We start from the raw sequence: 14,908 nt of genomic DNA on the forward strand, positions 1-14,908 counted from the left end.
CCACAAAGATAGTCTTTCTGAGAAATCCGTAGAGAAGCACGGGTTTATCAGCTAGTAAATATATAAAAATTCCCTTAGACGCCGGAAGCCTTTATAAGAGCTTGATAATCCATAATCAAGTTAAACCTGGGGGAAGGGTCTTTTGAATTTATTACTGGTACCGGTGCAATTGAATGTTCCTTACCCAGTCTATTTATATAAAAGTGAATTGAGGAGTTGATTAATGAGTGGAAATTCGAGTTTATTAATTTTAACGAACGTAGTTAGTGGATATGTTAATTTCAGGGAATATTTAATTTTAGATGGATGTTATAAGTTTCATAATTTTAATGATGTTCGCTGTTATTAATAAAAAATTATTAGTTAATCTGGTTTTATGAATGCGAGAGCTATTGTCCATTCGACAGTGTGACTGACACAGATTTAGTGTAGCAGATAATTGGACTTGGAGGTAATTGGAGTTGTGTGGTGACCCATCAAACTACTTACTGACCACGCCCATTGTTTATCTCAAGTTTGTAACAGGCATTTATCTGGACTATTTGCAGGGACTACACATTTAATAAACTGCTGCGTTTATATCTCATGAGTATGCAGATTGGTTTTTCGGTGGCGGTTTGCTATTCGGTTTGGATGTTGGAATCATAGAAAAATAATGTTTTACGAGACGTGAAGTAGCAGAGAGGAAAGATCCTTCCTCGATATGTGACAGGGATCAACCTACCCGCCCCAGTATGTATTCTTGCTTACATAGAAAAATTAAAACAGACACAGCCTGAAACTAAATAATGCCACTATTTGCTTTGTCCCTATGGTCTTGTCACGAGCAGGACTTAATCAGTCCACACCAAATGTCTTGTTAAGACCAACATTTTGTAGCTCGAACCTATCTTTGGCGTTCATCTTCCGTGTTAGTATCTGTGGATAATGCGCCGACGTTGGCAAGCTTGTTTAGTGCAAAGCGAGTTCGTCGCTGTGTTGGATCTATAATTCATTTCTTCGTTGTATGAAGGCAGCAACCACTTGAAATCATGCCAAAAGGAAAAGCTAGTTAGTTTTTTTTGCTAGTTGCTTTACGTCGCACCGACACAGATAGGTCTTATGGCGACGATGGGACCGGGAAGGGCTAGGAGTGGGAAGGAAGCGGCCGTGGCCTTAATTAAGGTACATCCCCAGCATTTGCCTGGTGTGAAAATGGGAAACCACGGAAAACCATTTTCAGGGCTGCCGACAGTGGGGTTCGAACCTACTATCTCCCGAATACTTGATACTGGCCGCACTTAAGCGACTACAGCTATCGAGCTCGGTAAAAGGAAAAGCAGCTAAAGGTATTCTGCTTGAGTAGTTGATATTTGAAAAACCAACCTTATACATACATATACCTTATACCTTGTATATAGAGGAAAAATAGTATTTTTCCGAGTATACAATAATGCATATAGAGCTGATTTTTAGTGCATAGATGCATGCTTTTGCCCTCCAGTTATTACAATAATTTTAAATTACAGAAGTTGACAGTTCGTTATTTAAATTCAAAACTATAAATGATGATAATGATGATGATGATGCCTTTGCTGGTGAGACCTCTGTTTACAGTGCATGGTATCTTCTGATGTAGGCTAGATCAAATTTGTTACTTTCATTGACCTGTCTCAATCTCATCCTCGGCTTTGACGATATGAAAATAACTGAGGTATGAGCGATGCTGGTAATGCTGTTCCTTATGCAGCCAGTCCCTGTTATGAATAGTGAGAAAATGTATCTCATAATGTCGGTTGGTGCCTGCATTTCAGTGGGCTTGGCAGACTGAGATGTAACAGCATCTTCTCAAGCTTCCCTCCAACTGTTTATCGGATAGAAAGTTTTAAGTTGAAGTTAACAAAACCCTGTCTGACCACCACGCCATTGCTGCGGGAGTTCCTCAGGGTGGACTTATCACACCTACATTATTTAAACTATACATGTCTAACATGTCTGACTTGGCTTCGAAAGTGGAGACTGAAAATGAATGTCAGTAAAAGCATTGAACTCTGTTTTCTAAGAGCTCGTGAGGACCCCCAGGCCCTGATCTTTTCTCGTGAGGGGATCCGGTGGGCAAATTCCACTGAATGCCTGGGAGTTACCCTGGACCGAGGATTGACGTTTAAAGATCATGTCAACCGTATTTCGGCCCAGGCGAGTCGTCGCCTATTAGAAATGATACCATTCATGAAAGCCGATAAAGGGCTAAATACAGAAAACAGGCTCTCCCTGTACAAGACCTCATTAAGACCAATCCTCGAATATGCCAGTCCCGTCTGGGGAATTGCTGCTAAGACACCTGGATAGGGTTCAGCGCGTACGGAACCGCGCGCTGCGCCGTATCTCAGGAGCAGAATGGTTCGAACGGAATCGAGACACCCAAAATGATCTTCAAATACTGTAGAAGATATTTACACCAGGATCAGAAAGATCGCCCGTACATTCTACGCCAGCTTGCCAGACAATCCAATCCAATCCAATCCAATCCAATCCAATCCAATCCAATCCAATCCAATCCAATCCAATCCAATCCAATCCAATCCAATCCAATCTCATATTTGGGCAACTATAAAATTGCGGGCCAATGCTATAAAAGGCCCAAAGTCATCTTAGACTAAACCAGCCACCGGGTGTAGACCACATTCTAGTCAGATCGATTCCGTTCTGACTAACAGTTCCACCATTTGCCATCTATACTGTCCCATATTTTACCATGTTCAGAACTGCATTCAAGACCCCAATGGGTCGGAGGGCAAAAATTCCCCAATGGATTCGAGCTAAGAGAAGTATGGTCTGTCTCCTCGGTGAACAAAGCAATTGGAAACCACTTCGCTCCTCATTTTCCTAGTAGCCCTCCTCACAGATGCCTAGGCCATCCATGACAGCTGATGGCGGAGCTGTTCAGGATCAAACCAGCCTTCCGGGTGTTTAGGAACTCAGTTCGGAAATCCAGTTCGACCAGGATGAAAATCCACAGTCTGTTTCCAGTTATTCGACCGGGTCAGAAATGGAATGAAGACCCATCTAGCGGCGAGGATAGGAAATGTGCCGGCTGCCGAAGCCTGTCGCACTCCTCCGGGGCAATGATAAGTGACTGACAGATGAAATGTTAATGGAGAGTGTTGCTGGAATGAAAGATGACAGGGAAAACCGGAGTACCCGGAGAAAACATGTCCCGCCTCCGCTTTGTCCAGCACAAATCTCACATGGAGTGACCGGGATTTGAACCACGGTACCCAGTGGTGAGAGGCCGGCCGCGCTGCCGCCTGAGCCACGGAGGCTGCTCCCAAATTTCAACATGCCGCCTCTAGCTCTGGAAAGTAGACCGTATACTTTCCATCTTTTTAATGGGTTGTCACAGGGCTCGGCGAGGTATGGGAAACATGGCTCGTAGATTTATTTTTTCTCTACATCTAATCAGTCATCATTGATCTGCATTTAGAGCTGTCGACCAAGTCCCAGATTGTTTACCTAGTCTTGTGGTTTCAAAGACATAAAAGTTTATCGAACATTTCCCTTCATAAAATATTCCATTCCCCAATTCCGCTTACTTTAAACGAATATTTGTCTCTTGAATTCCAACTTTATCCTTTCTACTTCTAAAAGCACCAAGCATGTTGGCTTTGTGGTTAGGATCACGCTGCTATGAGCTTGTATTCAGGAGATAGTGGGTTCGAATCCCACCATCGGCAGCACTGAAGATGGGTTTCCGTGGTTTCCCCATTTACACACCAGGCAATTGCTGGGGCTGTACCTTAATTAAGACCACGGCCGCTTCCTTCCCAATCCTAGCTCTGACCCCTTCGTCGCCATAAGACGGTGTCGGTGCGACGTAAAGCGACTTGTAAAATACAGTATAATATATTCTTGTATAACACAAGTACTATAATAATGTAATAGTATACATGCTGCTGCGAGCTTTCTCGCTACGCTTGCCGTGACGATGTGACAATAAAACAATGCGGCTTCCATCACAGGGTGAAATAAGATCAGTCAATCAACATTGATCTGCATTTAGGGCAGACGCCCAGGTGGTAGATTCCCTATCTGTTGTTTTCCTAGCCTTTTCTTAACTGATTGCAAAGAAATTGGAATTTTATTGAACATCTCCATAGTAAATTATCCCAATCCCTAACTCCCTTACCTATAACAGAATATTTGGCCCAATTTATTCTTTCGAATTCAAACTTTTCATATTGTGATCATCCCTACTTTACAAACACCACCCAAACTACTACTACTGTCATTCCACGCCATCTCTCCACTGACAGCTCGGAACATACCACTTAGTCGAGCAGCTCGTTTCCTTCCTCCCAAGTCATCCCAGCCCAAACTTTTTGTAAGGCTACTCTTTTGACGGAAATCACCCAGAACAAGTCGAGCTGCTTTTCTTTGTATTTTTTCCAGTTCATGAATCAAGCACTCCTGGTGAGGGTCCTATACACTTAAACCATACTCTAGCTGGGGTCTTACCAGAGACTAATATGTCCTCTCCTTTACATCCTTACTACAACCCCTAAATACCCTCATAATCATGTGCAGAGTTCTGTATACTTTAAGTACAATCCCATTTATATGATTACCCCAATGAAGATCTTTCCTTATATTAACACCTAGGTCTTTACAGTGATCCCCATAAGAAACTTTCACCCCATCAACGCAGTAATTCAAACTGAGAGGACTTTTCCTATTAGCGAAATTCAGAATCTGACTTTCAACCCCATTTATCATCATACCATTGCCTTTGCTGGCAAGATGTAGTGTTTACAGTGCGCTATGTCTTCTCGTATGGGCTAGAATAAAATTATTACTTTCATTGACCTATCACAGTCTTATTCTTGGCTTTGACAATATGAAAGTGGTTGAGGTATGAGTGACGCTAGTAATGCCATTCCTTATGCAGCCAGTCCCTGCTATGAATGGTGTGAAAATGTCGCTCATAGGGTCAGTTGGTGCACGCATTTCAGTGGGCTTGGCAGACTAATGTGCAATAGCAACTTCTGGCTCAGTGAGGAAAGCAGCAGGAAACTACCTCACTCCTCATTTCCCTAGTACGCCTCTTCAGTGACACCTAGGCCATCTATGACAGCTAATGGTGAACCTGTTGAGGATCCAACCATCCTTCGGGCTGAATACCCAACATACATACATACACCATTGCCTGCTGTCCACCTCACAACATTTTCGAGGTCTTTATGCAGTTGCTCACAACCTTGTAACTTATTTATTACTCTCTACGGAATAACATTATCCGCAAAAAATCTTATCTCTGATTCCAGTTCTTTGCACATATCACGTGTTTTATATATAAGAAAACATAAAGGTCCAAAAATACTGCCTTGAGGAATTCCGCTCTTAATGAACACTGGATCAGATAAAGCTTCACTTACTCTAATTCTCTTAGTTCTATTTTATAGAAATGTAGCCACCCGTTCAGTCTCTGTTTTGTCTAGTCTAATAGCCCTCATATTTGCCAATAGTCTCCCATGATCTACCCTGTCCAATGCCTTAGACAGGTCAATCGCGATACATACAGTCCATTTGACTTCCTGAATCCAAGATATCTGCTGTTCGTGTTCGAGAATAAACTTCTACCTGAGAAAAGCTTTTACCAACAAGTGTTTTAAATACAAATTTGACTGTCTAGGTTGCTTGTGCTTGAATGTGACACTGTTTGTATCTTACCTGAAACTTCGTCATTCTCGAAGATGCTGTGAATATAACTGATGACTATCCCAGGTGTTCCTGCGTCTTATATAGTTCTCAATAAATCGCCGTTCCAGTCACTGCCACTGGGAGAGTGGAGAGGAGGGAAAAGCAATTCGTGACATCGCCCGTTATTAAGTATCTGAACACTTCCAATTTTATTTCCTCTAAACTCTCCTTTCTTTCTGTTTGAATATCCTCGTTTAGTGCTTGGCGTTCAAAACATTTCCGGTCACTTGCCATCGCTATTAAACTGTCGCAATGACTTTCCTACATAACCAGACCAGTGCACTCGTTAAGTTTCCGAGGTACTTACTTCACTTTTTTCTACTTTATACCCCACGTTTTGGATCAAGCTCATTTTGCTTTGTTTTTTGGTGGTTGCACTAATTCATATAGGTTTTTGATGATACTGGAATGCGCCCAATGTTATTTATTAATACATCACAATTGGGAAATAACCCGGTGGCAAAAGTCACTTGCATAAAACATAATTACCTAACAACAACAACAACAACAACAACAACAACAACAACAACAACAACAACAACAACAAGAGTACAACAAGCAGTTCCATGAAAATAAAATATTACAAGGTTTTCGGAGACGCTGAGGTCCCAGAATTTCGCCTCGACTTATTGTTTCCATTACCATTTTATATTACGAACTGAGTTTTGACGGTGCTCTTCATAAATCTTGATACTTATGTTCTTTCTTTCTTTCTTTCTTTCTTTCTTTCTTTCTTTCTTTCTTTCTTTCTTTCTTTCTTTCCTTTTTTCTAATATATGTGTGCCGGGCTGAGTACCTCGGACGGTAGGTCGCTGGCCTACTGATCCCAACTTGGCAGGTTCCATCCTGACTCAGTTCGGTGGTATTTGAAAGTGGTCAAATATGTCAGCCTCGTGTCGTTAGATTTACTGGCATGTTAAAGAAGTCCTGCGGGACAAAATTCGTTGGCGTCTCCGAAAACTGTAAAAATAGTTAGTGGGACTTAAAATTATTATTATTATTATCCCACCTGGTGGCCATGATCGTTAAGGTGTTGAAGTCTAAACGGTCTGACACCGAGGTTAGCCGCTTCGAGTCCCATTGGTCGAAACAATTTTCACCATCAAATTTTTGATGGCAGGGTAGGGTAGGTAGTGGTATTCAATTTCTAATCACTTTTTTTTTTTTTGCTAGGGGCTTTACGTCGCACCGACTCAGATAGGTCTTATGGCGACGATGGGATAGGAATGGCCTAGGAGTTAGAAGGAAGTGGCCGTGGCCTTAATTAAGGTACAGCCCCAGCATTTGCCTGGTGTGAAAATGGGAAACCACGGAAAACCATCTTCAGGGCTGCCGATAGTGGGATTCGAACCTACTATCTCCCGGATGCAAGCTCACAGCCGCGCGCCTCTACGCGCACGGCCAACTCGCCCGGTAATTTCTAATCACTAGATAGCGTGCCAAAGGCCTGCAGTGCTCATATGAAGTGAGGGCATATTTAAAAAATGATGAGCAAAGTAAGATCACAACAGACCATGTATGTTCCAAACACGGAAATATGTATGCATTCAGAAAATTGTCAGCTATCTCGCCATCTTGAGAGGTCACAGCACAACGCATTTCCGGTCCTCTGTAACATGATATAACACGCACAGTTTGCTTGAGCCTTGTCGTCATGTTTAGACTTGTTCATGAGGAGGGGCAGGTCACGCTGTGACGTCACGTTATTTGTCCGTCGGACGGTGACGTAAAGCCTCGAGCTGACCTCTTTCAAATCACTCACGCTGTAACGTCACGTTATTTGTCTGTCGGATGGAGACGTGAGGTTAGGCCCCACCAAAATTGCGTCGGGAAGGGCATCTAGCAAGATAGCGTTCCATGGTTTCCCATTTTCACAATGACGTCGGGAATGTCATCTCGTAAGATAGCGTCGGGAAGGGCATCTAGCGGGCCGGTAACCTCGATGTTAGGCCCCTTTAAACAACAAGCATCATCATCAAGCAAGGCCATCTAGCCATACAACTAGGCTCAAGATGGTGACTATGTAGTTAGGCCCTCCAAAATGGCAACGGGAAGGGTATCTGAGATGGTGTCGGGAAGGGCATCTAGCAAGATGACGTCGGGAAAGGCATATCGCCACCCTGTAAGATTAGGCCCCTCCAAGATGGAGTCGGGAAGGGCATCTGGCCATAAGGGTGAGGTTAGGCCCCTCCAGTATGGCGACTGTTGCGTCGGGAAAAGTGAAGTTAGACTCCTCCAAGATGGTGACTGTAAGGTTATCCTTGCTCTCTTATGCAAAATACGCGCCGGGAAGGGCATTTCGCTGTAAAAGTGAGGCCATGCCCCTCCAAGATGACGAACGTAAGGTTAGGCTTGTACTATTACGCAAAAATCCGCGTCTGGAAAGGCATCTGGCCTTAAAACAAGGTCCTGTGTAGCTAGACCCCTCCAAGATGGCGGCTGTGAGGTTAGGCTCGCTCTCTTACGCAAAATACGCCGGGGAGAGTATGCATGTATGCTAGGGGTCAATGTCCATGCCAGGGGTCAATGACCTCGTGGGAAAATGCTTATTCAGCACCCATTGTTCTAGAACCCCTGTTGCAATACTACTCCGATTCTGTACCAATCTCCTTTAATGGGAACCATAATAATTTTGAGGATCTTTCGCTCTTACATTTCCAGGTTTCTGAGTTTTCATTTTCGGGTCATGTTTATACATTCTAAAGCGTACAGTACAGGTGGTCTTACTACGGTATTGTAGTGTCTAAATTTAAGATTCAAGGAGAGGGATTTAGACTTGTATATGTTTTTACAAAGATGATAAGCTTGTGATGTTTGGGACATCACTGAATGTTTTTAATTATTGAACTATATATTTAATTGATAAGATGTATATATTTAATCACTGATAGGTCATGTTTAAATTAATATGTATATATATATATATATAGGGTTTTTATCATCCATTTCAATCATTTCATTTCTTTGTATCGCGGCTATAACGTATTCTGAACGGATAAATTATTGGGTAAAGTATTTCAACATCACGCATATTTATAACTTGCAGTAAATTTTCCAATAGCCGTTGTGAGGTGACCAGAGTCAGCAGGCTAATTTCAGCCCAGTTCCAGGAAAAGTACGTCATCGAGTTTACGAGAGATATTACCCTCTCCACCTCATGAAGAGACAGTTGATACATTATTAACACCCACTTTTCAAACTCCGCTTTGGGACGCTTTATTTCAGCGGGAAAATTCAGCCTATGTGAATGAACGTAATGAAGCAACGTGATGGATTCACAGCTATACATTGGAGAAGGGATGAGACCTCGAATCTTACTGGACCATGTGATATGGCTGATGGAAGGAGACTTTTGAACCGATATATACCACCGACAAGGGCTGGAGAGGACATTCGGACTTTCTCATTGATATTCTTATTCATACTCTTACTACGATTCTACGTCTACACATCGGAGAGGATTTTAACTTAGTTCACTTCGCATCTGAGTATATTCTACTCAAAAGTTACTCTCATTGGGACTTGTTATCTCAATGACGAGAGGTACTGTGTAGAGATGAGAAGAATGCAAGAATGAGGAATGTGGCCTGCAAGCACGAACTTCCTGTTCTGCCCAGGCAGACCGGCTCTTATCTGCTACACGAAAACATTGACTCACACTTTGCAGTTTGCTGGATTACAACTGACAAGAGCGAAGAGCTGCCAGTAGAAGATAATATAAAGTCGCCTGGGTAATAGCGGAGTTGCTACGGTAACCATTGCGTCACTGCTCTGCTGGTAAAAACCCCTTCGCCCCGTACCTCACCGGGTATGTGCATTCTTCTGATCTCCCAATAATAGTCAATGGGAGACCGACTTTGACTGGTATAGGGCAGGAGAGCTCTTATTATGAATTTAGCTACGCTACTGTTCCGTAATACGGAAGAATACGAATGTATTCTCTCCATGAACATAACCCATGGTGGTTTTGCACTTAAAATTAGGACTCATTACGACTTTATGTAAGGAGTACAGTAGGAAGTGTTAAGGACAGGAAATGTAGGACTGGAATCCAACAACAGAGAAGGCAGCCGGTACGAAATCCACATATCATCAGCTTCAAGACAACAGAGTCTACATATGGTGAGCTTATGGCATAAGTTACTGCAAGTTTTCGCGCAACAGTTCATTTTTAAAATTAATTTCATTCAATTTTTCTTTTGCTTCCGTAAGTTCAGATGTCGTTAAAACGCCGTTACGTCACGTTTTTCATCTTAATAAATAGCTGTTCTAATTTGTATTTTATGATATAATTATTAATGATCCTTAAATTCCAAGTTAGTGTACTTAATGATTTGTGTTCCGTTCACCTCACCCCTGGGAGTTTTTTTGAGTCTCATTACGCATTATTATTATTATTATTATTATTAATTATCTACTTTTGTTTTCAAGCCATAAGCTTGAAGACTGGCGCCCTTGGGATACTGTTTCTGGAGAAACAATGACATATCATTTATTTATTTATTTTAATATTAAAGTGACCCGCCACGTTATAAATTTGTCATACATCTGTGGGCCAAGTGGGTACGTCACAAGCTTTTTCTAATTTGGTGCATCTATTCTTCATTGCAAGGCCCTCTTTGATATTTGGAGTTATCCATTCTGCAAGATATTTGAATGAGTTGGCCTTTCGCATGATTTTGTCCCCCAAGGAAATGAAGTTGATAGCGACCATCAGCCCTACTTTAGCTGCTATGTGTTCGAGGGAGGATGGCTGGTACGTATTGACTTCCATACTTGAAGGTAAGAGTGTGATGTCATCTGCGAAGGCTAAGCAAGTGACTGTTAACTTGTCTTTTATGTAGCCGATTTTTAATCCGGAGTTGTCAGTTTGTGTATTCGTCCATTTCCGAACCACCTTCTCGAGCAGACAATTAAACAGGATGGGGACAAACCATCTCCTTGTGTAACACCTGTTTTGATCTCGAAGCTTTTTGAAAGTACCCCTCTGAATTTGACTTTGGACATGGTGTTCGTTAGAAGTAGCCTTCACAAGATTCAAAGTCTTCTTATCTAGTCCCAGTTCATTTATCGTCCCCAAGATGGATTGCGGCCTTCTGGAAGTCAACGAAAATTGCTACATAGTGTGAGGCGCTGAGGTTTTTGTAGGTAAAGATCTGCTCTGTGCATGACATTGACTTCCTAAATTTAGCTTGGTACTTTCCTATGCAGGAGTCTAATTGTGGCTCCATTTTTTTAAGCAATGCTTTGGAGAAGATTTTGTAAGTCACTGATAGGAGAGAGATCCCTCTATAGTTGTTAGGGTCTAACTTTCCTCCTCCTTGTGCAGCGGGTAGATGATAGCTGAAGTCCAATCTCTTGGTAGTGTTTCCGTTGTCCACATGTCGGTTATGATCCTGTGGATACTGTCAATTGACTCTTCATTTTTTATGTTTCTATAATTCTGCAATGACGCCGTCTTCGCCTGCTGCTCTGTTGGATTTCAGTTCAGGGATGATCTGTCTGATTTCTTCTTAGGTAGGAGGAAGGGAGTCAGGGTTAATAACATTCTTGGGTTGAAATTGTAGTTTTCCTCGGGTTCTTCTGCATTGAGGTCATCACAATATTTATTTATTTATTTACTTATTTATTTATTTATTTATTTATTTATTTATTTATTTATGTCCTTAATTTTACGGCATCAGAGACATGGTCGTTCATTGCCTTCTGTCTGGTGCGAGGGAACGAATTATCGATTGGTTTTACTTTTCAGTTTAGACAGCTTCAGTAAAAATCTCTCTTCTCGTTAAGGAAGAGAAACATATTCACTATTTATGATTTATTTGGTAATCTGGCATCTTGTAGCAAAACAAGCATCAGTATTTTATCATAAATGTTTTCTTGCTCTTATTTATTTATGTATGTATTTATTTGTATGTATTTATTCATTTATTTAACTTTATTAAGAAAATGTTGGCACTGTGTTGGAGATAGATACAAATTAACCAATAAAATCAATATATTTTTAATAAAATTTCACATAGTTTATTAACCATACAATTTATACAAATTTCTGTGCAGGCATTCTGTTGACCATAAATCACACTTCACAAAATATTGTTCTTTATTGTATTGATCGAACAGGAACTGCTCGTTGAAGAGGGATATTGACTTACTAAGATCGCTAGCTTCGCACAGCTGCAGATCCTCCAATCATGCCGTACACGAATATTATCATGTGTAAATTGAGTTTTCTTCGCCATTTAAAACTATGAGCTTTCCCTCATACAACCTACAATAATACAAGACAGACAACATACGAAGTAGTGATGGAATGTGAGAAAATCATACAATTTTTTGTAATGATGGAGATGATGATTATGATGATAATACTCTACCTTGAGCAGGTTCTTTGACTTGACATTTGGTAACGATAGGAGCTATTTCGATGTTTTATTTTTACTACTACCTGGCAACGAAATTTCGCGTGATGATCATGAAATGTACCTTCAGGGTTCGTTTATGAGCCAACATATTCAACATGGAGAGCTTTGGATTCTTGACCTGACAGATTGCAATTTTTAACAATAACTGACCCTTGAGGATATCAATGCTTAACCTACTTCTGTTCTGAAAAACATATTCATCAGACTGAAATGTGCCTGAAGAGGCACGAGAATGGGTAGTGTAAAGCACAAAAGAAACAATTTATTTCACTTGAGGAGCTGCGTGTTTAAGAAACATTCCACCCAATTGTTATTAGTTACCTTCCTACAAAAATATATATCTTAATGTGTTTCAACAATAAACTTCTTAAAAGCTGTGTATTCTTCAAAAAATGTAACACCAGAAATTTTGAATTCTCACATTTTATTAGAGTCTGTCGTTCGCTCTAGAGTCAGAATCGTGACTTAAGGCACTCCTGCTGTTTCTGTGGCTGCCAATGCATTCTCTTGATGGTCTTCTTCCAGTTCGGTCTGTTTTGGGGTGCTTCCTTCAGTCTTTCTAGTTAGTTTTCTTCTTCTACTTGGCTGATCTACGTTTTCTTTCGAACTCTGCATGTAAATTCCCAACCAGAAAGACTACAGCGATCGTATAGTTGCTTTGGAGGTCCGGTTTCCTCAATTCTGTAGATGTGTCCAAACCAATGGAGTGGCGACTCCCTAATTGTATTTTCGATGACCGATTGATTAAAAATGTCTTTCTAATCTGAGAGTTCCACCCACGGTCTAGAAGTGGATGCCAAAAATTGTACGTAAACACTGTATTTAAAATACCTCTGGTTTATGCAAGTCTGCAGCTGAGTGTCCAGGTTTCGTAATCATACAGTAGAACTGGAATAATAATTCCGTTGTAAACCCTCAGTTTGATCTTCAGGCTGAGGATTTTCCTTTTCCGCAAGCTTAGTTTTAAGATGGTAGATGCTGCCTATTCAGTATCAGTCCGGATAGTAATATCACTTGAGAATGATATCAGGGAATGCAGGTATTTGTTAACATCTTGTTCGACAGGTTCACCGTTTAGAGTCAGTTGTACTGACAAACTTAACCTCCTTTCTTTACGTAGACCATTCAGAAATTAAATTTCCCTGTTACTTTTCTTGTAAAGTAAACGTATTTAGCTGGGAAATATGAGCATGCGCGAATTATCTATGACGTAGCAATCGTATACCGGCCGGACAAGTCCCGCCTGGTGTCAGCAGCGCAGCAGCAGTGGCTCGTGTTCTTCGACCGCCGCCTGCGAGGTTTGGTCTGTGATAAAGTTTCTACGGAAATTGCGACGGACCATTCAAAACAAGAGGCGTGGAATGTTCAGTGCAGGTGTTGTGTTGATCCATGGCAATGCTCGCCCACATACGGCTCGGCGCTGTTTTGAAGGAGTTCGGCTGGGAAGTGTTGAAATATCCACTGTACGGTCCTGATTTGCTCCCAGTGATTTACATCTTTTCTCACACCTCAAGAAATTCCTGTCCTCCTGGCAGAATTTTCACACGGACGAAGAGCTGAAGACGACTGACACACGCTGGTTCCATTTTCCATTCCCAGGCGGCAAACTTCTATGCCATCGGTATACAATAGTTGGTCCCACGGTATGACAAGTGCCTCAATTCTGGTGGTGACTATGTCGAAAAATAGCTCCAATATTGCTGTATCGAGTGCAGTCAAGTTTTTAATTTAACTATGTTTTCTTAAAAAAAAATAGAGAATCTTAATTTCTGAATGGCCTACATATTATCAGGCCTAGTTGTCGTGCTATGCTGCTGATATCCTCCATCAGTGTCAATTTATAATAGATTATCTCTATAAAATATTAGGACCTTTCAAGGATATTACAGTCAAACTTAAACCATAATTCATAATTATAAAAAAGTGACAATGTTACACGGGATTCGAGAGATATTAAAGTGGTGTTATTTTATAAACACAGGACTTATGCCCTGTCTTGTATTACTATCTCTCAAGGCAAATATGAATTGCCTTTCACTTCAGCCTCATGAAATTCCGAGGGCAGCTCAAACGAAAACCTTAAAACTGTAACAGAACATGGAAATGTTGCGACACAGTTCTGTCTGGAAGTACTTTTACAAAGGCTTTAACGAATTGCCCATACGAGGACAGCACCGTGCAGACAAGGAAACACCGTCAAAGTACCTGTGTAACAATGGTCGCCGCCACTTCCGACATGCGCGAAAGAACATCAGCGGTCTTTTTTTATGACCATCCAAGAAATATATTTTGAGTCTTCCACATCCGTCGTATTTACCAGACCTCGCCCCTACTGATTACGACATGTCTGGACCACTCAGTAGGCATTGGAAACACAACATAAAAGATGAAGGCGGACCTCGAGTGGTTGCACAGGCAAGCTAAGCACTTAGTAAGAACTGGAGGACTTGTATTTTATGTAACGGAGACTACGTACAATGTATACCTACGCTCAATAAAATTAACGAAAAAATATATTTAAGGTTTTCATTTGACTCGCTCTCTTACATAGTTGAGGTTCATATGTAAATCAGCGAAAAATTATTGAAAATATGAGTAAAGAAATAGGTTTACTATTATAGCCATTCAGGCTTCACTAGTCCCTGCTGCTCCGTGAGCCAAGCGAAGACACAGATAAAGAAAGACGACTGAATACTCTAGACCGAATGCCGCACGGACCAGTGAAGAGATTTTTTCAACATGTTGAT

The sequence above is a fragment of the Anabrus simplex genome, chromosome 1 (genome assembly GCF_040414725.1).
Source record: "Anabrus simplex isolate iqAnaSimp1 chromosome 1, ASM4041472v1, whole genome shotgun sequence".
In the NCBI taxonomy this organism is placed as follows: Eukaryota; Metazoa; Arthropoda; class Insecta; order Orthoptera; family Tettigoniidae; genus Anabrus; species Anabrus simplex.